Source organism: Syngnathus scovelli, chromosome 9, assembly GCF_024217435.2.
Source record: "Syngnathus scovelli strain Florida chromosome 9, RoL_Ssco_1.2, whole genome shotgun sequence".
NCBI classification, from domain to species: domain Eukaryota; kingdom Metazoa; phylum Chordata; class Actinopteri; order Syngnathiformes; family Syngnathidae; genus Syngnathus; species Syngnathus scovelli.
This window is the reverse complement of record NC_090855.1, coordinates 6,077,206-6,099,970: the sequence shown is the minus strand read 5'-3', so window position 1 is coordinate 6,099,970 and position 22,765 is coordinate 6,077,206. Positions and strand designations below refer to the sequence as shown.

The 22,765-nt window shown below is 37.9% G+C and overlaps 1 protein-coding gene across 4 annotated transcripts in view; it reads right to left on the bottom strand.

Annotated features, from left to right (window-relative positions):
- The window catches only part of cdkal1 (CDK5 regulatory subunit associated protein 1-like 1), a 250,989-nt gene that overhangs the window by 15,429 nt on the left and 212,795 nt on the right, over positions 1 to 22,765 (bottom strand). For all 4 annotated transcript variants that reach the window (XR_007483875.2, XR_007483876.2, XR_007483877.2 and 1 more), the window contains one exon: positions 13,294 to 13,364. The gene's annotated coding sequence lies outside the window, so the exon portion shown is untranslated. The remainder of the gene's footprint in view (positions 1 to 13,293; positions 13,365 to 22,765) is intronic.

Sequence of the window (22,765 nt, the reverse complement as noted above, 5' to 3'; positions counted from 1 at the left end):
TAGGAAAGACAATCCACTGTATAACAACACAGTCTATGTATAGCCATATCCTGTCCTGTAAATTATTAATTTCCCAACTGATTAAATAAAAAATAAAATTACTGACTAATTGAATAACGCCAAATCTTACGATCATCTTTCAGAATCTGACACGGTGAGACTGTTTAATGGGCTGTAACGAGCGAGTCATATGGTTGTGTCACTGAAATGATTCAGCTCCCTTAATGCTGCAGTGTTTCCTCTACTCATCACGACTCGCACTACTCAGAGACCAAAGATGCATTATGCCCATAGGCAGTGTTAGGTAAGACAATTGAACAGTCGGACACAGTGACATCATTACCCCTCAGAGTACTGACTCAAGGATCACAGCGTGTTGTTTCCCACAAAAGGGCTCTTTGTCTCCATGACAGAGTCATTTATTTTATGACCGTAATCCAGATTGGTGATGCCCACAGGCCCTCATTTGCGAATCGGGATATTCAGAGGTCCCAGTTCGGTAACCACAGCATGACCATGTGAGGGCCTCAGATGACGCAGCCAAATAATAAAACATAATGAGTCGTGAAGTTTATGGCATTCGAGTTTCCAAAATAAAGATGGACATTTTTAAAAGGCCAACCAAGGTAAAAATTATAAGATTAGCAGTTGTGACCATGATATTCCCCACCACAAAAAAATAAACCATATCAAGACAGGATGGCCAAATTATGTTGTTCTGCAACTGGAATCCGAAAAGCATTTTCCAGGACTAGACCTCTCACTTCACCACCTGAGCCACAGCTAAGTATAGAGTGCTGTCTGCGGCATCTTTCCCATCTTTTTAAAATTGAGGAATTACATTGAGTAGAAGGAGCAAGATGAAATCAGTATTCCTAGGCAGCACAATACTTCAAGATTCAAACCCAGAGCTGTAACAAACAAGGCCATATGTTTATTGAACCTCAAACAATACTAATTTAACAATATCATCAAATAGGTTTATATAAAAGCATATATCTGTCATACAGAAAGGAAGCTAAAGCCAAACTGTAGCAAACTGTTTATACTTTCTGTATCTTGATTTGCCACCTCTGGTTTATTGTATTATATTAAGAAAACAACCTCAAGCCCCTTTCTTTCGGATTCCTTTATGTTTTTCGGTGACATTTGTATAATAATAAATAAATTTAAAAAATCCGGTTCAGTTCACTGGGGCACTCCTATATGTCTTATAAATCAAATTTACAAGCTACACAACTGTACTGCTCCTCTATAATACTGTCCAAAAAATAAGTCCAAGTGAAAGAAGATGCCAGAACTGACTTGAAATCACTCTGTTTTGTTTTGTTCAGGAGCATACTACTAGTGTGGAATAGAAATAAGTTCAATGAGATACCTAAGTGCAGACCGGATTTGTCAAGACTTTGAGAGAGGTGTAAATGGGAAATTTAATAAAGTACGCGAAGAAAAAAAACAGCTTGTCTAGAAATGCCAGAAACTCTTAAACACCATCAAAGAAGAACAATGTGCAAGTCAAACTTTAGCTTGTTACAATGTAAAACATATCATATTATCACACAAACAAAACATTTATTAAATTAAGTTCACAATACTGGCCTTTTGGAGGGCAGGGTTGTTATGACAATTATATGAACTCTCAAATCGAGGTCTAATGTACCCTAACAACGACATATGTTGTAAAACTATAAAATCTCTTCATACACATCAATGAAGTCAAACCTAGTGATGCACAAAATGGAGCATTATCACATTTATTTTAACACTGAGTGAGTGAAACACTTTTTATAGAGGCACATCTACCTTCCATACACGCAGCCACAAGCTTTTCCTGGAAACTGCTGACTATATACAAACATGTTTTTCCAGCACTGTGGTCATCATTTCCCACCATGCCCTGAGTTTTAGGATGGTAATCCATGCGTGGAACTCCAAAAGACATCTAGTGGGTTAGTCACTTTGCATGAGCAGAGCCATTAACAAATGCAGCTCTCTGCTTTTAATTCAATGCCGTTTTGAGGATTCCTTTGAGAAAAGGCAGCAGCTCAGCTCGGCTTCCTAGTTTCATTAATTTGTCCTTGAAAGTGAAAACTATTTGGGAGGTTCACTGAGGCGTAACACTGTTTGTTGCGTTTGGGGTTTTAATCTTGAATGTTATGATTTTTTTTTTCCTCTCAAATGTTGATCGTTAATTTTAAACTGTGCTGCCCACATCTGGGAATTTTGTCTGTGTGCCTGAGGGCAGTCTGAAATCAAACTTTATATGGTGATTGACTATGTTGTAGTGTTAATTCATATGGAACATTGTACAAAAATGTGGAACAAGGTTGCATAAGGAAGGTCTGAACATTTACAATCCTAGTTCATGAACCATGTATCTGGTTCACTGCCGTGCAGAATCACTTTAATCCCCTCTCAAAGTTTATTTCAGGAAAGCCAGACATCTTTGAGCTTTTGCAAAAGAGCCACATATTTCCACTGCTGTCATCTATTCCATTTGTGAAGACATATGTCAGGATTAGAGATTCTAGTCATTGTTCTGGAACATGAGAATGATGTCAGCATTCCTTCTAGCCCTCTTCTGTGAGAAATTCACAAAAATGCAGCTGTCAGTTTCTGAAAAGATGGCTACTTGTGACTGTTGTAAAGAAAAGCCTATACTGACTTGCAGTTGTTAGGGAGGGAACAGAATGATGTCAGACTTTCAATTTATCAATGAAGGTGCTGAGGACAACGGTCAGTGTACCGTAATTTCCGGACTATAAGTCGCGGTTTTTTTCATAGTTTGGGTGGGGGGGCGACTTATACTCAGGAGCGACTTATATATGTTTTTTTTTCACAAATTTTTACTTGATCATTAAGACATCACTTACAAGTATAGTTGACCACTTCCCATGTTATTTTTAGTATAGTTGATCACTTCACATGCTTTTATTTCTTTATCTTGAACATATTCAAAACATAAAAAATAGAGAAAACATCAAATAAAGCAATTAACACTTTAAAGCACCATATCCAAGTCCACTGTCTGCTGTATGTACACTTGCTCCATTTTTGCTCCTCTTATATTTATTATTATTATTTTTTATTATTTGTTTATTTATCATTTATTCAATACTCTTATTTATTCATTGTTAGTGCCTTCTTGGTTTTTTTTGTGTTGCTTGTATGCATATGTGTACTATCTCACCGAGGGATAGTGGAAATGTAATTTCAATCTCTTTGTGTGTCTTAGTATATAAAAAAATATATCGACGATAAAGCAGACTTTGACTTTGATAAAACAACCAAAAAAAATTATATTTTCAGACGAAACTGGATGAGGGCGCTCTAAATTTTACCGTTGGCCGTGACTCATCAACTGGGTGGGCTTAAGAAAAATGGCACCAAAAAGAAACTCATATTTTGCAGGTTACAAACTTCAAGTTGTAAAATATGCAGCTGAAAACAGTAATCGAGCAGCAGAAAGAAAGTTTGGAGAACCGTGATGTACCAATGGATTACTATTTCAAGTGACGTCAGTAGCGCGGCGCGCCGGTTGTTTACATACAAACGTGCCCACACAAGGACTACCATCATTAGCGGTGATCATTTCTAAGTGACACGGAGGACAAAGAGTTTGAAGGAATTAAGGATTTGGAGTGACATAGAAGGTTTGAAAAACTATTATGGCTTTTACGCACGCCCGGTCTCTACTGAGTCGGGGGCCGACGCTCGGCCGAGTGGCTGTCCGCGAACGGTGCGCGGGGCTCGGACATGGCCATTACGCACGCCCGGTCTGTCTGGAAGTCCACGCCGCCACACGCTTGGAAGTTTGTTTTGTTTAATAAAGAGCCGTTTACCAAACCTACGTCTATCCTTGTACTTTGTTAACGCTACAATATAGTTATATAGTAGATCTGTGGAATAAAGACGAGGCTGACGTCAGGGCGCACGCGCGGCGATGTTGACAAAGGACGAGGAATTTGATCGATGGATTTAATGGAATTAAAGTGCACGGATGGTTTGATAATATTATTGGCTTGTATTATAGTTATTTAAAATATAGTTTATCTATCGTTATATGAGCCTGTGGAATATTTTGAAGCGCAAGCGCCCTCAGCCGTGCGCACCCATTGTTGACAAAGAACGATCGATGGATTTAATGAATTGGAGTGACACCGATGGTTTTATAAACATGTTATTCATGTAATAGTTGTCCTTAATCACTCTATATGTTACGTCAGGCCCGTTCTCAGCTCTTTGTTTGTGTTTGTCACGTTAGCATACCTATCGTTTAGCCTGTTGTTGCTATTTAATGAATTGGAGTGACACCGATGGTTTTATAAACATGTTATTCATGTAATAGTTGTCCTTAATCACTCTATATGTTATGTCAGGCCCGTTCTCAGCTCTTTGAGTTTGTCACGTTAGCATACCTATCGTTTAGCCTGTTGTTGCTATTTAATGAATTGGAGTGACACTGATGGTTTTATAAACATGTTATTCATGTAATAGGTGTCCTTAATCACTCTATATGTTACGTCAGGCCCGTTCTCAGCTCTTTGTTTGTGTTTGTCACGTTAGCATACCTATCGTTTAGCCTGTTGTTGCTATCGTTTAGTCTGTTGTTGCTCGTTCATGACTGTTTTTGGTGTGGGATTTTGTCGAATAAATTGCCCCCAAAATGCGACTTATACTCCGGAGCGACTTATATATGTTTTTTTTCACTTTTTGGGGCATTTTATGGCTGGTGCGACTTATACTCCGGAGCGACTTATAGTCCGGAAAATACGGTAGTCCTGTGGAAATAGAAACAAAGATATAATCCTCCTTATAGCTTTGTTTATCCCTTTAAGATGTTGAACAGGGGGAGGTTATGACCTTAGTTTTTGACAGTCAAACCACTTCTTTGATGAGCTCATCAGATTTTTCGTGTCAACACAAACCTGTTTGCTGGATGCAGGAAGTATATACGCCAACAATAAACATGTTTGGGGTTTAAAATCCAATCCAATCTCTTAACATTTTCACCAAAACGTGTCCCATTCAAAATCTTAACAGACCAGAAAAGAATATTAATGCTTAAATTAATAGTTTTTTTTTTTTTTTATTATTCCGTACTTATGAGAGACTGTTCTCGGTTTCTATTTTATAAAATAAATGTAAGTTATCACGGTTGGTCAATTACAAAAACTTGCACTTCCACAAAACAATAAAAAACATCATCGCCATTGTTAATCCTCTATAATCTCATTTGATTCCCTGTTTATATTCCAGTCAGGCACCTCTTGATAATATGCAGTTGCCTCTGGCTTTCTTGCTCATTTTATGTAATTGACTAAGTATAAGGGTACAATTTTATCTTCCTCCATGCGCAACTCAAACAGTATTTTACACCATTGCCATCAGTTAGAACGATTTATATTCAGTTGTATGTCTATCCATCCACCCATGCATCAATTTTATATACCACTTATCTAAATTTGGGTCACTGGCGTGCTTGCGCCTGTCCTAGCTGACCCTGGACTAGTCACCAGCCAATAAAACAAATAAAACATATTTAGGTTCAGCATATTTTGGAACACTTTCACACTACGTGGTGGTTTTCTTTTTGATAAATGTTGACATATGCAACTATTTTGGGATTTTATTAGCATGACTGTTTGACTCCAGCATCTGCTTATCTTGCCCTCAATATGTTATACAACATATGAAATACTAACAAGGTTAAACCCTTGCTTTTATTGGAAGGGATCTTAAGATGTTCAAGCTGTTTCAACACTAAACAGCTGACTGTGCCAGAGTGTAAAATGATTTTGCATGGAGGAAAATCGATCTGAATCTTGCAATCCATTCTTGAGGGTGGGGGGACATTAGGTAGGAGCCCATCAATACTGTTAAGAGTGTCAGCATGATTGAGATATTGCATTGCATGCAAAATCCCATAGATGGAAATTACAAAAAATACCGTATGTTCATATAAACAATTGCAGATGAGAATCCTCACTCTTCGGACACGTTTTAGAAATGGGATATTAAATTTGCATTGAAACATCATCACCTGTGGTAGTCATACACCTCTACCACTGTCCTTGTTAAAACCCTGCAAATAACATGTTCTATCAGCAAACTTGTCTAACAAGTGAGGATTCTGAGTTAAAGCACAATGTGTAAATAATCATTATCAGTTAATTGATGTTTATTTTAATTGGTTTCCCTTATTTTTAGCAGTCTCTCTCATTTCCTTGGGTTCCACCCTAATGTGTTCAACTGCTATATCCAACTTTACACAGGCCATGATGTAATTCTGCCTGAGGGGCTTTCCCACATTCATGGCTCAGCTGATAACACATGTGGTAGAGAATTGTAAAAACACACATGGGTGTGTAGCTGTTTCAAACTCAAAGCCCATATCAACCTTCCCTGAGAACCATAGTGAGGAGGGTATGAAAAAGTTCCACTCATTTTCACAAACCGGCAGCTTTAAAGCTCATCTAGCCTGTGATTAAATTGGCTGAATACAACAACCCAACCCATGTTGTTGCACGCTGGCTACAGCTGTGCTTCGCTACATTTAACCTCTTCTAAGTGTTCTCAATTGTTTTTCTTTAACTGGACTTATTAAAAGAAATACAAGTTCCACTTGAATAAATCTCCTGGAGTCTTAGCAGGGCCTTTAAATGGTCAAAGACGGAATTCAATATTCTCGGAGACTGTTTGACATCAATGTTGGCTGTGGTTGCACATTTACTACACACTGGTGTGCAAACGAAACACTGCTCCTACAAGCCGCTGCAATGTCAGCTGCTTTCATTTAGTTGGACTGAGCAGTGAGTCAGTCGGAGTGGCTAGAGGAAAGTCCGCGCATATACAGTGATTAATCACATCTGCACAGTCTGGTCTTCACTGAAGCGGTATCTATTCATATTCTTTGGCATAACTTCTAAAAGTGAAACAAAGACCATGTAAAAGTAAACAGCAGCCCAATGCAGCTGGAGAAAATGATTAAAAGGCAATACCGTGTTTGGATATGTGTGAGAGATGAGGGAACAACAAAATAAGCCCTTCAAGGGCACTCGACAGGATAAGCTCAACCGATAAGGACTGTGGAGAGGAAGCTGTGGTTGTTTTTTAAGGAAATGACATCATTTGGTTGGATGGAACAGTGACTTCATGTTGACAAGATAATGGTTGAATGTGTGTGAGCAAGCGTGCAAGCGTGCACATGCCTTTGTGCCATATCTTTATAGATGAAAGCACCATGGCTGATTGTTTAATTTTGGCTTTTAAATTGAAATTTCAGCATCTTAAACTCACAAATTGTGACTGGATTAATCTTAAAACAGTTTTTTTTCTTAAAATGATATTCATATTACATAAACATACCGTAATTTCCGGTGTATAAGCCGCGACTTTTTTCCAAAATTTTGAACCCTGCGGCTTATAGTCAGGTGCGGCTTATATACGATTTTTTTTCCGTGATTTCACTATTATATACAGTAAAAGCTACAAAACAAACTGACATAACTCGTTTTCAAATGAGACGAGTAAAAACTGGTCAAGTAGTTTTAAAAAAAGATATTAAAAGTGAAGACAATTTGCAATTCTAGTAAAGACACACAAATTTGATGCACAATTTGTCTTTGTGGGCCACATAGAATGATGTGGCGGGCCGTATCTGGCACCCGGGCCTTGAGTTTGACACCTGTGCTCTAAACCATGTGACTCAGAGATTACACAAAGCAGTGGCGCTGTTTGGACCATCTGCATTGTATTAAAACCCAATCAATCAGCATTTAAATTCAATTATTTTTGCTCATTTTGGTCACTTATACAACGGTGCGGCTTATACACCGGAAATTACGGTAAAAGGTTTTCCAGTAAAAATGAAAAACTCAACCATTCTTTACACTTTATAATTGCGCTTTAGTCAACAATACTTCAATAGTCGAATGCCTGAATGCTTGCATATTGCTTTAAATTTCTGTACAGTGTAATGAAACTATTGGATGTAAGATGTAACATTGCATATAGCTCAAAATAACGGATTGATTGATTGATGCAAAAATGTACTTATGTACATAGAATGGCACCCATTTTTTTTCTTTCAGTATTTATCATCCTTTATTGATAATTGCTCATAACAAGAAAAATAGTTTACATTCTTGATATAAGTAACATATAGTAAGAGGAAACTTTCCAATGGAATCATCTTAAAATTATATGAAGAGTTTGTTTGACATTTGCGGAATTCGTATCACCAAGACTATACACGTTTTTTAATACTGAAAACATTAAAAGGAAGGGGAGTTTTTTTCCCCCCCACAAACAAGAATGATTCCATCTGGCGTGATTAGCATACTCGCAAATGCTAACTTTTAATGATGAGATGATCTCACACACTCAATTTCACAGAATCCTTAATGAATAATTAGCATATTGGAACAACATATTGTCTCCCACTTGCTCAGGGGGAGGCTGATGGGGTGTGGTGCAGGGTGTGTGTGGGGGGGGGGGGGGTGGGGGGGGGGGGGTGCAACGTGGTGAAATATACAATTTTGTCTTCAGCTGCCATCTGAAGAGTGGTATCTATTCAGCCAAACGGAATTGGAAAAGAGAACATATAGTCACTTATTTTGTATTTGACTCTGGTCATTAATTTGATTCTTGATTTGGTGCTTTGCACCTGAGATTTTATTAGGTGTGGGATTTTAACCTTTAATATATCCAGGCGTATCAATAATAACTTGCATTATTAGTGGCTGATGAAATGGCACTTTGAAATATTATGTGAGTTTTAGAAATCTAATCAGCAAACTCCATGTAGCCAAGACTGATCCAAAACACAAACCCGCCCCTTTACATGCCAAACACTGTTCTCTGGAGAGTCTGCTACACTAAATATGGCGCCAATAGCAGAGGAGGCATTTTAAAATAAAAATGCAAATATAAGCAACAACCCTTTAATGTGACAACAAAGGGAATTCTAAGGTAGCTAGTAGCAGATAGATGAATATAATTTTATTGCATCAAGCATGAACCATTCTTTTCTACAGATGCTTTTCCAAACATTCACCACTTTCAGTTGTGGTTTATTTTGAGGTGTTGCTCCCTTCAACCTTCTTTTTGGCAGGTAAAATGCAGCCCTTATAGGATTTAAGTTGGGGATTTGACTGACCTTGTCTAAATCGGCTGCAGCACCCCTGTTACCCTAAAGCAGTGCTTCTCTGTTATTTTCTGTTATGCCCACCCTGGAGGAAGAAAACATTTGACCCCGCCACCTGACTTTCTTCACTGAGTATAAATAAATTTCTGAATAACATTGTATCCGATTGTTAAATGGTTACTGGTAGCTCGGTGATTGGTTTAGGTATGTAGGTAGTTTGATAATCTGTTTTATTGTGTTGACGAGTATTTGAATCAATAGGTAAGATGCTAAAGTAGATGGATAGGTAAGATAGCTGGCAGATAGAGAGAGGCTGACAAGTACAATGGCTATCAAAGCATACCCAGCTCTTTGCAACTCAGGAAGGGAAAGGCGGCAGAATAGTGGTGGACAGGTGGTGCCCAAGGTGATATGAAGAAGGAGCATATATATTTCACCTGCTGACATGGCCTCTCAAAGAAATCTTTCATTAGATCCTCTGAACAGCCAGCTCAGTGGGTCCAATGCTGTCAATTTAGCTGTCATATTACGCTGGCTCAATATCTGGTCTTTTATCTTGGGAATTTTTCATCTTATGATGTTCTTAAGGGGAATTGGCAAAACAGATGCATGAACAGAAAGCTTCAAAAGTTGAACCAGTGGTTAAGTGATTTATGGTCTGCATGTTTAACCTGCACACGTAGAAAAAGCATTTAAGGAAGTTATAGCTTTAAAGACAGTCTTTCATCATATACACCATAAACCTATAATTTGTATCTTGCAGCATTTATAGTAGGTTTGATCATTCTATTTTCAATACCCAAAGGCATATATGACATATTTCATTGAAAGTTCACCTATCACAACTCAGCATTTAAGTTTGTCCTGCCAACATGCTACACCTCCAAAACTTTATAGCAGTGTTGAACTTAAATTTGAAGGGGTGGAGAGGAGTTGAGCTTTGCTGCAGACGTGTGAGGTTCCCATATGGGATATCAATGGGTCCTTTCACAAGGTGATAATTTAATCTGCCAACACCTTTTTATAAATCATTAACTTCAGTGAAAGTTAACCAAGACAGCTTATTTTATCACATAGTAAGAAGGGAATGTTAAAAGCAGACGGCAAATGTGAGATACTAAAAAGAAGGCTACGGAGACTAAAAGCTTCACCTTAAAGAGTACATAAATAACAGTCTCATGTTGATTTAGGGACTTCAGAGAATGGATGTTTTTTTCCCTCAGACAGCTCACCTCTCTTGCTCTCAGAGTGAGATGTTTGAGCCCACCCACAATCCATATATGTAGCAAGAGACGATATACTCAAAGGTAGTGTTAGCAGTTCCCCTTAAGCCCTTACCTTTCAACTTCTTTCCAAAGTCACCACAAAATTTTAAACTGACTTAATAATAATGTCTCTACAATATAGTCAATAATGTGGGCAAAGTAGTTAAAAAATTTTTAAAAGTTCTTGTTTCGTATTTTTTTATCCTTTCATAGTTAACAAGCTGCCAACTTGTGATCAATGTTAACCAAGACTTGCAACAACAAAAAAGAATAATGAGAGTATGAGGCTCTGAACAAAAACTGCATTCATTAGTTATTAATAAAAAGTATGTATATGTTATCCACCGTGTAGTAATTCATCAAACCAGTGTAGAAATTTTATTCCCACTATAAATCAGACACTGATATGATCCTTTTGGTTGACAAATAAAGTCCAAAGAGGTTAAATAAACAATTTGGGTCATAGTTGGTGACAGGGTTTTATAAGTACTATATACCCTTCGAGACATTTGTCTGCAAAGGTGAATGAGCATAAATATACAGGCAACTATACGTGCACACTCAAACTAGCAAACCTAGGCCACCCAGGATGAGAACAAGAGAGTTGGAAACTTTAATTGTGTTTATAACCCAACTCTGGATTATAGGGTAGAGTGACACGACTGAGAGTGAGGAGTTTCAGTTGCTCAGCTGTAAATAATTAAAAGTCAGGCCTCCTCGACTCTGTCTCCTGCCTCCCACAAACACACATGGTTCTTAACCCACATACATATGAGCCTCCATTATTGTCATTATAACTTCCCTTTGCGGTATAAAGCATATTAGTTGTTGATTTTACAGAACTTTTAAAGAGGAAGCAGTGTAGCGACTGTATCTTGTTCAAATATTAGGTGTTGTCTCGGCGTGTGTTGCTCTGGGGTTGCCAAGCGACAAGTCTCAGATCCTTCGACAGACATCTTTGTGGTACTTTGATCACATACATCATGGATCAAAAATGTTTTATAGCGTCAGCCTTCAGGATAAAGTTGTTTGTGTAAGGGATGTGAATTGGACTAAATGTATTTAAAACAAAATTATTTCACTGACATGAATAGAAAGTGGGTCACGTGTTCATGTTAGGTTTTTCAGCTTGCTTGGCTACACCTAAAAGTTTTTAAAAAGTCCCAAAACAATAAATTATTTTATGCAATATATATTTTTAAATGTAATCCATAATCATTATTTTTGTTCCTCCAAATATTGAAATAAAAATCCATACTGGTCAGGCCCAACTTGAGACAATGCATGCTCAGACAGCTGAAGCTAATAGTCTGAGCATCTTATATTGACACAGATAGAGTTACACTAAATCTTATAGACAGCATACTGAAGTTCAAACAAACCTATTTCCTTTTAATGGCTTAACACTACAGCTACTGGAACACTCACTTGACAGAAATATAGAGGTTTGGCAATTAGCACTAAAACTTGAAATGTCTTGACAGGTAATCATTCACAGTTTTTATCACTTTTGGAAGAGGAGGATATCCTCTGCACAAGCGTATTATTATATGACATGCCTTTTGATGTCAGAACCAAGCCATATTCACTTGTTATTGCCCTTAAAAAGTCTGTCTCCTCTTGGTCCTGCATAAACAAAGACTTAATGGCATTTTTTTTCCCTCTCAATGAGTCAATTAATTACTTTGGAGGAAACTCTATCTGGAATAATATTGCATAATAGCGGTGAGACTTGCTTTGGCTTCAAAGTTGTAGACACAAGGTTGAATGGCTGACACACTGCCATGATAGAGATCAATCGGGAATCTTGAGACTGAAAACATTTGAGCTGCATCTGAAGTTATTTGAAAATATTTTACCTCTATAAAAGTCATGGAGATAGGGTCAGTAAAGTTGTAGCCATGTCTTGAGCAGCATTACAGCTGCATCTAGTGAATGAGCCTCATGAAAATCTTTATAAACTAAAGACCACTTTCAGGATACACTGCAACCTCTGCACACTATTAGACAACTGTGGATTTTCCCCAGAAAATAATACAAATTGAAGTAATCCAATCCGACATAAATTAAACAACTTGCAATGCAACTTTTGCAGTCTTGGCTTGAATATTTTAGGAGGTTGTATTTTTCCATCCAGCTGAAAGCAAACCAAGATAAAGTTCACACTTAGCAACACAAAGCACAACAAACACACACCAGCATCCTTGCTGTTTCCTGAAGAGCTTGCCAATGGCAATGTTCTGCCTTTGCCAAGGCTTTGCACTGCTGGAGGTTTAGGGTTCAGATAATGTCAAGTATGCGTTTTACCAAACACACACTCACATACACACGCACACACATATTTTGACCGCATAAATAAAAATCATGTGGCCATTTACTAAAACAGACCAGATCATTTTCATCTGATGTTTCCATCTTACATCCACTTCTACTAAAAAATTGAGATATTTTATGAAAGTTTTTATCATGTCCTTCGTTTTTGTGTGGGACATGGCAATAGCAGAGATAATGAGGCTGAGACAGTGCAAGGCAAAGCGACTTTTTTACAAAATCATAGTCCTGAGTCTGCTTTTTGTCAAAACGTCAGCAAAAACAACAGGGGTGCTATGGTCCTGGGGGTGTTGCGCATTATTGAAAACATGAAAGTCGGATCTTTGATTGTTTTCCTTCCTTGACTATATGGCCAGGACAAAATCCAATGTATTTGGAAGTGCCTATAGCAGACAGTATTGCTTAAAATGGGACAGTATTTGATTCCTCCTAAATTTTAAATTCATAAATGCAGTCAATAATTAAAACATATTGCCCAAAATGCCAGGGAATTAGCTCGTTTGCAAATAGCTTGGCTTCATTGAGAAAAAAAACACTTCTTTTGCTTACCATCTTCAGAGCAGTCACTGCTACACAGTGTTGATATCTGGACTCATAGCTCGGAAGCTGCTTTTTTCCACCTAAAATGACAGAGGGATATGAGAAAATCAGCGCAAATGAAATAAAATAGCTCATTTTGCTTCCTCAGATGAAAGATCCTGAACGCTGATCTTAAGCAGTGAATAATCTAGTATATTTATATAAATACAGTTCCACAAAGTCAAAAATAATAAATAATGCATCAAAGGTCCACCCGCTTCAAGGATGCTAGTTTCTTCTCAGAACACAATACTGCCATGTTTAGTAGTAATTGGACCTGCAGTATTTCAATGTTCCTTCTATAAAAAGCAAAGTATTCAAATATTTTACTTTGCCAGAGTTGGTAATTGATGCAAATACAGGAGAATCTCCAGTGTGGAACAATCTGTTGTTCATAATATCATGTTTGGTTGAAATATTCTAAATCGTGAGGTAATCTGACGTTTGTCATTCATGGTCGAAAAGGAGGGAAATCAGGACAAAAACATCAAACATCTTGTGTGTGTATCAGTCCTTACTTTCAGGGGAGGTAGACGACATGGAGCCAGACAGTTAATGTGAAAGCATGACCAATTGGGCTGGGTTGGCACAAGGCAGCGAACCATGTCAAATGTTTCACCACCAACTGTTTCTTCCAGCCATTTGCAATAACCCTCTTCCCAATGTAAAAACTCCTCTTTTAACATTTCCTTACTTTATAATTTTCCCATGCAAAACACCCATTGTACTCTCTGACATCCACAATAGTAATTAATACAATTTCAATCACCTAAATGACCTCCTAAATGAACTAGGGTACTGATTTTCATTAAAAACCTTTTTATTGCTCTTGGTCACAATAATCATTCATTTTGTTCAGAACAAAGGGGCTGTTATGTGTACAGAGCCAGACAAGTATTAATAATGGACCATATCGTTACAAATAATCAAAATACTTTACTTTGACCTTTTCCTGCATTATGAATTTGATGGTTAATAATCACGATTAAAACATGTGATTGTTCATTTGTGGCATATGTTAATTCATTGCTGCATGAAGAAAATGCATTGGGTTGGGCACTGTCAAGAACTAAGAAATTGGTCTTTCAACTCTTGTGTCATCTAATAATTGGAAAATAAAACTAATGCTTGATGATAGTTTAGAATTGCAACCAACAAGACTATAGTTCAATGTAGAAGTACATTCACTGGATGGAGACGACAAACTATGTACAGTAAAAGCGCAATGGGAATTCTAGTAAATTGATTGTAGAACACACAGAGGCATGACCCACTTAGTTATTAGAACTGTCTTTGAAAACACTCCAGGCCAAAACAATGTCTCTTTCTGCAGCCCCGTTATCGCCACTAAAGCTAACTTTATCTCACAAATGGGTCCTGTATAGACACATAATCACCAACTACGTTATATCAATGACACCACACTGAACAAATACCCAAAATGCACTCATCAAATCACATTAATAGAGCTGGACTTGATCTTTTTTTACTGCAGTCTATTTGCAGTGAATGACACAACACATTAAGACGAGTGAGGCAACCTCTGAAATGAAAGGCTCATGTTACAGAAATCTGTCAAAGCAAGTAAAGGTTCAAAGTAGGGTCAGTCTTCCAGCGGGAATTTCTCACAATTCTGTCTCATATCATGTGGATGCAAAGAGGCAGATTGGAACGGACTATATAGACATTCAGACAATAATGCTATCCTGTATCCAGAAATAGATGGGAGAAAACATGAAGAGGGATTCTTTAAGGTATGTTTACCTGCAATCTGGGGTGTGGAAAACTTTTGGGTTCAGACAACAACATGATCAAACTCCAGTGATTTCTGCTCAAGCTTATTCTAAAGAAGACCCCAAAACAAACTATAGGTTTTTCTGATCATAACACAATGGTAAGAATGTTTAACTTGAAATGTATCCTCTCTGTCACCTTTATTCAGCAAATTAGCAGGTTAGACAGATCGTCACCATGTTGAATCACACACTTAAACATCAATGGTGCAGCTATCACGTTTCCAACACACCCTGCCACGGAAACTCAAAACGGATGAGGGTTTGCCTTTCCAAAGCATATGACGAATCTGCTCATCAAAAGACAGACTTGATTATGTTACAACTTCAGTGAGACAGTGCATCGGAACAGGTGAATGGAAGTTCAGTAGGCCACAATTAACATCAAGGAACTGTACAATTCCCCCACTCCTCCCATTTTTCTCAAATCCATCTTTCTCACTCTCCATGGCTCTCTCACATCTTGTTACTCTATAGCCATGGATGGCGTCATCAGCAGATCTGGTTTTCCTTCTTTATTATATGCCGCCTCCTGTTTGGAATAACACACAAGCCAGTCAGTTCAGTCACTAACCGAAAAGGACCGCAGGCATAGAGAGAAAAAAAAAGAACAGTATTGTGAGAGTGTGCTGATATTGGTGGTGGGGGTGTGGGGGGCTTTGAATGAGATAATGAGACAGAGAGAAGAAGGTGGTGTTGAGGGAGTGACAGACAAATAGAGAAGCAAATGAGAACCAGCGACAGATAGAGTGGGGGGGAACACTGCCCAATGAACACCATGGTTAATAAGTCGAAGCCACTGGTCAATTCCTCACTACAGAAGTCATCCTGTTGTGTCAAATACAAAGTTGAAGTGAAGTGCTGTCCACTCCTGTTTGGACAAAATGGCAAAGACACATCTCTTGCTTTTGAAGGATGCACATAAAAAAATATGTTTATTAATCTGCCACACCATTATAGGTGCACTTAAGACGACTATGTTGTACAAGAATGCTTTCAGAAACACGTGTGGACGTCATGAAAAGGTTTGTTGACTCCAGCTCTGAAAATCATAGATTTTCAGATATAGTGCTTTGACCACATTTTCCATGATTTCTAAACAGGTGTGCCAAATCAATAGGCACTGGTTACAGATTGCTTGGCAACCACCACTTATTTAGTTACTGTTCAAGGATTTTTTAGAGACATAAGAATTCAATTTGAAATATTTATTTGCAAGAACATAACCTGCGCTGTTGTCTGCAATCCATTACCAGACCTTGTATTCATGCAGCAGCCATGGAATGCAAGGTGGTGCTTTTTATTTCTATGCATAGCTAGTAATTATTACAGCACAAGGAATTGGCTCAGGTCAAATAGCCAACAAAGAGGGTATCATTCCATGTTGTACACAGAAAAGGTGAGTGCTGTAAAGCATGTCAGTGTAAGTAAAGTTTCAGATGGGAAAATCTAGATGGAAATATTTCCTATTTCAGGTCTCACTCAAATACAAGAATACCTGAGTTTCAATGCTTCCGAGCTCAGGTGTCCCAGTAAATTTTAGAATCCCCTTCAAGTACTTCCTCACCTTCAAATTTGGCACAAAGGATGCAACATAACTGTGAAGTATTTCCTCATCTTAGTCATTGTATTCAGTTAAATTGTTTTGGGCGTATGTAGGGTGGATTATGACATGTTTAATTTGGGTGCTCATTATCTTGTTGGGTTGCAAGATATAAGAGGTAAGATATCTTAAATTCTTCTACTAGGACAAAAGCAATGGACACTTAAAATGAAATGGTCTACATCGGATATGAAGTCTACACACCCATACTCAAATGTGAGATTTTTTTTAGGGTGGTGTAACAAATGATACCAAGACATATACAAAGGTATTTTTTCTACCATTAATGTAATTTAGCGCTCTGACCGCATCAGAAGGATCTCATCTCAAACATATCAAGTCGGAAAAAAATTTACCCAAAAAATATATATACCATGGATCCCAGTGGATACATGCATTGTTACTGATTCCACATTGCTAACACCTTCATAAGAACCTCTGCTGCAATTGTGCTGCTTCAGCTCTGTATGGTTTATACAGACATGTGCAATCTAGCATGTATTAGTGTGGAATGAGGGAGTCACAGGTGTAACGCATGGCTTAACCGACATTCTGGGATGAGTGTGTTGCTTAGTGTAGCAGCAAGAGGGAGCAGCAGTACACAGCACACAAGCTGCATTTTTTGACTGCAATGATGTCATTCTTCCAGTCAGTGCCAAAAAAAAACAAAAAAGGACTGATACAGAGTCCTGCTCACGTTATGTATTTTAAACATTTCCTAAAATCTAATTACAATACCGGTATAGAAAATGCAGAGTCGTGCAATAGACTGCCATTATATTTTTATTTGCCATGAACAAATATTGCAAGCTTGATAAAATAAAAATAAATAAAAAATGTTGGACCTCAAATTAAATTCCTGAAAGACATTTTTTGAAGTTTGTTGATTGAAAGTTGAAGTCTTAACTTTATACTCACACAGGTCAATATTTTCATATTCATAAAATTTATAAAATCGTTGACCTGCAATGTACAACAGTTTTCTTCAGTTAAAACAAAAATGCACAACTATGTCGATACAAACCCCAACAGCGTCATCGGGAAATAACAGAAATTGAGTGACGATGTCGCGGCTGAGATTTGAAAACTCTTATTTTCAGTGGGATTTGCTGTGTGATGTTTTTCCAACAGGCTGCTGACTGCTGCAGCATGAGGATAGTCACACTACAGCTGCTTTGTATGAATAACATTTCATGTGCAATAATCTGTGATTTTCTTGTCACAAAAATTGCACACGAGCACAGATGGGAAATGACATCAACTTTTGCCGCATTCACACATCTGTCTGTTCATCTCCCATAAACACACTATATACACACACACACGGCACCTCAAGTTAGATATTGATGAATAAGTAACAGAATTTAGACATTGGTGCAAATTAAACAACATATGTCACAGAAAGTTCTTAGAAAACTATCAAATGTTATGAGTGAACCAGTGCACTCATCAGCAGCCTAAATTACCATATTTTTCCAATTTTATTAGTATGAGCCGTACCAGACAAACAATGAAGTTGCTCTGAAGTATAAGTGGCATTGTTTTCTGGTAATGGAATTTTACTAAAAATGACACATGAAAAGTAGAGTTCAAACACATGTAAAATCCCTAAAGTGTCCTAATTGTGGGTCTATTTGATTGTTATTCAAATTTGCCGTTGGGTTTGTTCATGGTGCCTCAAAATAGGAGTGTCGGCGTGCACTCTAGATGATCCAGTTGGGAACACGGGCGCCGAGTGCATCAGGCTGCTCAAAAACAAGCTACTGATTGGTTTATAACATAAGCTGCATTTAGAAATTAATTAATGGAACAAGAGTGCTCTACGGCTCTCCGAACACGCACACCTTCCGAGTTGTTTTAGGACACCAGAGTGAATTTTCAAACACATTGTACTGACGGCAGCGAGTGAGTTCTGGTTCGACCAAACTTTCGCTTTTAACTACGGAAACGCTCGAACCTATTCTAGCTGACTTTGGGCAGTAGGCGGGGTACACTCATAACAGGTTGCCAGCCATCGAACCCTGCACCTCCGAAATGTGAGGCAATGTGCTAACCAGTGCCCCACTATCGTCAAATTATCTTTCGCGATTTTTACCTTTCTTAATGGTTGAGCCATTAAATGTTGAGCCCACCTAAATGTCAAATAATCAATGGAAACACAGAAAACAGATGATTGTGCATATGTACAGAAGTGATTTGCCAGTACTCCAATTAACAGTCAAAGCTGAAAAAGGTAATTACAAAGCTGAGTAGGACACTTAAAGTCACGCTGATACATGAACACATGCTTGATTAATGATTATGTAGGCAATTTAATCTTTATTATAGTTCTCAAGGACAAATCAAGTATAGTCCATGTCACTGGTGATACTAGAATCATCATGATTTCCCAGATTAACCAAGAAAATACAGCTACAATTTGGAAACTAGCAAATGAATTCTATACAGTCCCCTTAAACAAACACACACAAGCATGCATGCACACACACTCATACACACAAACCAACCGCTGCTCCCATAGGCTTTCACACCTTTTCAGAAGGTACTTGTTGAACAAGTTGTTCAACGTCAATGTCGTATCAGGACATCCAGATGTGCGAACAGACCGTTTTAGACTGGAAAAACGAGGTAGAGAAACCAGGTCAACTGGTGCAGCATGTGTGTCTGCAGGCATCTACAGATCAAAAGACAAGAGACCAACCGAACGAAAATCTGCACATGTCTGGACTTGTCTGAAGTGACTCGGAAATTTGTTGAAGGTGATTTGTGTCTTATCCTTGAAGCAACTAAATAAACTGACATTTTTAAATAACTTTGTCATACAAAGTATGTCCTATACTGTTTCTAAACATTTCAAGAAGCAAATTTGTGATCACTGAAGCCATGTCTCTCAGAATGTTACATGGAGTCACTGGTCCACACATATGGTGCTATTTACATAGAACAGGTGGTGGGGCAGTCGACACTGACAAGTGTGATAGCAACAAATGGACACACAGTCTTGTTATCACTGTTCTTGTTTCATTTATGGTCATAAATCAAATATTAGATATGATATTCAACCTCATGTTGCCTAATTGAAGAGAAAAAGAAGACTGGATTACAGGTGTCTCATAATTTGTACTTCTGTTGTCACAAATGATAAAACAACAACATTAAGACAAGATGACAGATAATGTTTGCATACATGTCTATTCAATAAGCGGACTGTGGGCTACATGCAGCCCGAGGGACCAGCCTGTGGTCCAACCTGCCTGAATTGAACTGAATTCAAGAGATGCAGAGGGTATTTCAGTTCACAAGATAAAAAAAATTCTACAGTGAATGCAACATTTGCGTAGTTTACGGACATTGCTGACAGTGGTGTTTTCATTCATTGTTTATGGCCCGGTTTTATGTTTTGTCTTGATTAGAAAATTATTTTCCATGGATGAACCCCATTTTTTCTTCTCCTCTTTATTTGGGTATCTTTAAAATCAATACAAATATTATCTAAGAAAAGAAACAAAAATATACGTGCAAAATTTTAAAATAACAAGCTTGCCATGAATGAATATTTCATTTACGCCACTCTGAGGCTGCTGCCGCCCCAGGAATGACAACCCTTGTTGGGATTCTGTCGCATCAAGCCAGTGGATTTGAATGCTAAACCCATTAACTGAGCATCACTCACAGTCAGAGCTGGCGATGATAAATAACCCAACCAGAGGAATCTGATTAGGGAGACGGAGGCGGGAGATCTGAGGGAATGAGTAACAGCAATGTTGCTGTTATCAGCCCTCAGTCAGATTGGAAATCGCATACCGAGACAACATGAAATGTTCATCTGCAATGAGTTGTGGCAGCTTGTTTCCCAAAACACAAGTTGGGACCCAAAATTGGGTCTGATATTTTATTACTGATAGTTTGCAATTAAGTGAACGATGATTTTTGCACGCATGTGTGGTTTAAAGCCAACCAATGTGCACAACATGCAGGCTGTTTAAAAGTGTATTAGAAGTGGGAGAATATGGGGACTTTTGCAATGCCTAGATGGTAAGGCAGCTGCCTGCTGGGGAGTAAATCAGTCATTTTCATTGGACAGTCATCTTTAAATTAAATAGATTTCCAATTCAAATATAAAGTAAATTGGAAAGCACATTTTATTAATCACTGAATCTGAATTCTCTTAAAGTCCCTCTCATGTCATTCAATTACTTTTGCTGCTAATCTTGCTGGGTCCTTCACTGCCCTTTGTGGTTCCTTGCGTATTTCAATTTTCCATATTGCCAAATTCCCACTAGGGGGAACAGGTTACTAGAGGAAATCTGCCTTTGTAGTTGTGTTACATTTCCTAGTATATTTCCAAGCCCAGGTTTGGGTGTAGTGAACTCAAAGACAGCCTACATAAAAAAAAAAAAAAAAAGGATCCTTTTCACCCCTGAGCAGACCAGAGACATTTATGTAGGTATTTTTTTCATATCTTGCGGAGAAAGAATGTCATACCTGGAAGAACCAAAACCCACCAGAAATACTTAACACAAGAAATTGAATGACATGTTACATTGAGTGCATTTGAGACGTACCGTTTTTCAGTCAACATTTAAAAGTTTTGAGTGCCATTTTAATACTTGCAACTGTTATACAAGTCTAAAATGACATTCACAGCTATTAGTAGTACAACATAAGACCATATATTAAACCCAAAAAATGACAATAACTTAAGGCAAGTGATCTTGCATTAAAGCTAAACTTGGGTAGAGTTGGACAGTTATTGTTGATTTAAACGGGAGCACGAGCGCTTGCATAAAACCACACTCAATAAGTCAACTTTGACTTTTGTATTTTTCCATGTGGTTAGCTTGGTTTTAATAACATGATCTACGCCCGAATCAAACTAACAAAGGTGAGTGCATGCCGATGAGTATTTTGTAATCTTTATGATTGCTTATTGGAATTTCTGGTGATAATGACAGAAATAAATGGCCACCAATTTAGGAACACGATCAAGACCAAAACAGAGCATCATATGGCATAGCTCCATATTCAGAAACAGTGCAGCTGTGCTCAAGTGTACAAACTAGCAGGTCTTGATCTATGTGACGGCACAAGCCTCATTTTGCTTGTTTGGAGAGTTGGCAGACTGCTCTGCACTTTGGTGAGCATTCTGGCATCCCGAGGACATGTCCTTTGACCTGACAATTTGATACATGAAAGTCATCCAAACTGTATGCCTGCTGGACTCACATCTAAATTTTGTCCCAGATATTTTTTAACTTGATTCTAATGAATTTGATTCAGGACACAGGAAGTCATATTCTGCACTCCATGTGTGGTAAATGTGACCATTCATTTCTAAATATAACAAGAGTGTACATCAAACCCTATGAATCATTGTAGAAATCAATTCACTGAACACATTATTATTATTTTTAATATATTTTTAAGATCACCCCCCCACCCCTGGCCACAGCACAGTTATGAAGGAAGTGAGTTTGGTGGCAAACATAACTAATTATTATTATTAATTAGTTCATTGACGAGAATGTCTATACCTCCTGCATGGAGACTCTAACAGGTCTCTTAAGCCTACACTGTGAAAAAACAAACACGTGCTCACATCCATCGATTGACCTTTCCTACCAAGTGTTATTAATAAATGCAGGTTGCATTAGGAAAGGTTAACGAGCAGAAGTGTCAAAAGTGCTCACATGGAATACAAACAAGAACGGTAAACACATGGTCACTTGGCACGTTTTATTTTTTCTCTATCATTATTTTAGTCATACTAACCAAATGCCTTTTTGAAAATGAAACATGCATTTATTCATAAATGTGAATTTATTTGCCTATAGTGAAATACAAAAACCCAGTCTAGCACCCTTCTACAGAGTTAGTCTGCCCCTCATGCTAGACTTGTATTGTGCACAGAAAATGTTTCTCAAATGTTGAAATGATTGTCCAGTCATTCAGTTCACGTTTTTTAAAAAAAATCCATGCTGAATATCTGTGTCTCGTTTATCCTATACTGTAACATCTCAAATGCTCAGTATTGTATCAAATTTCT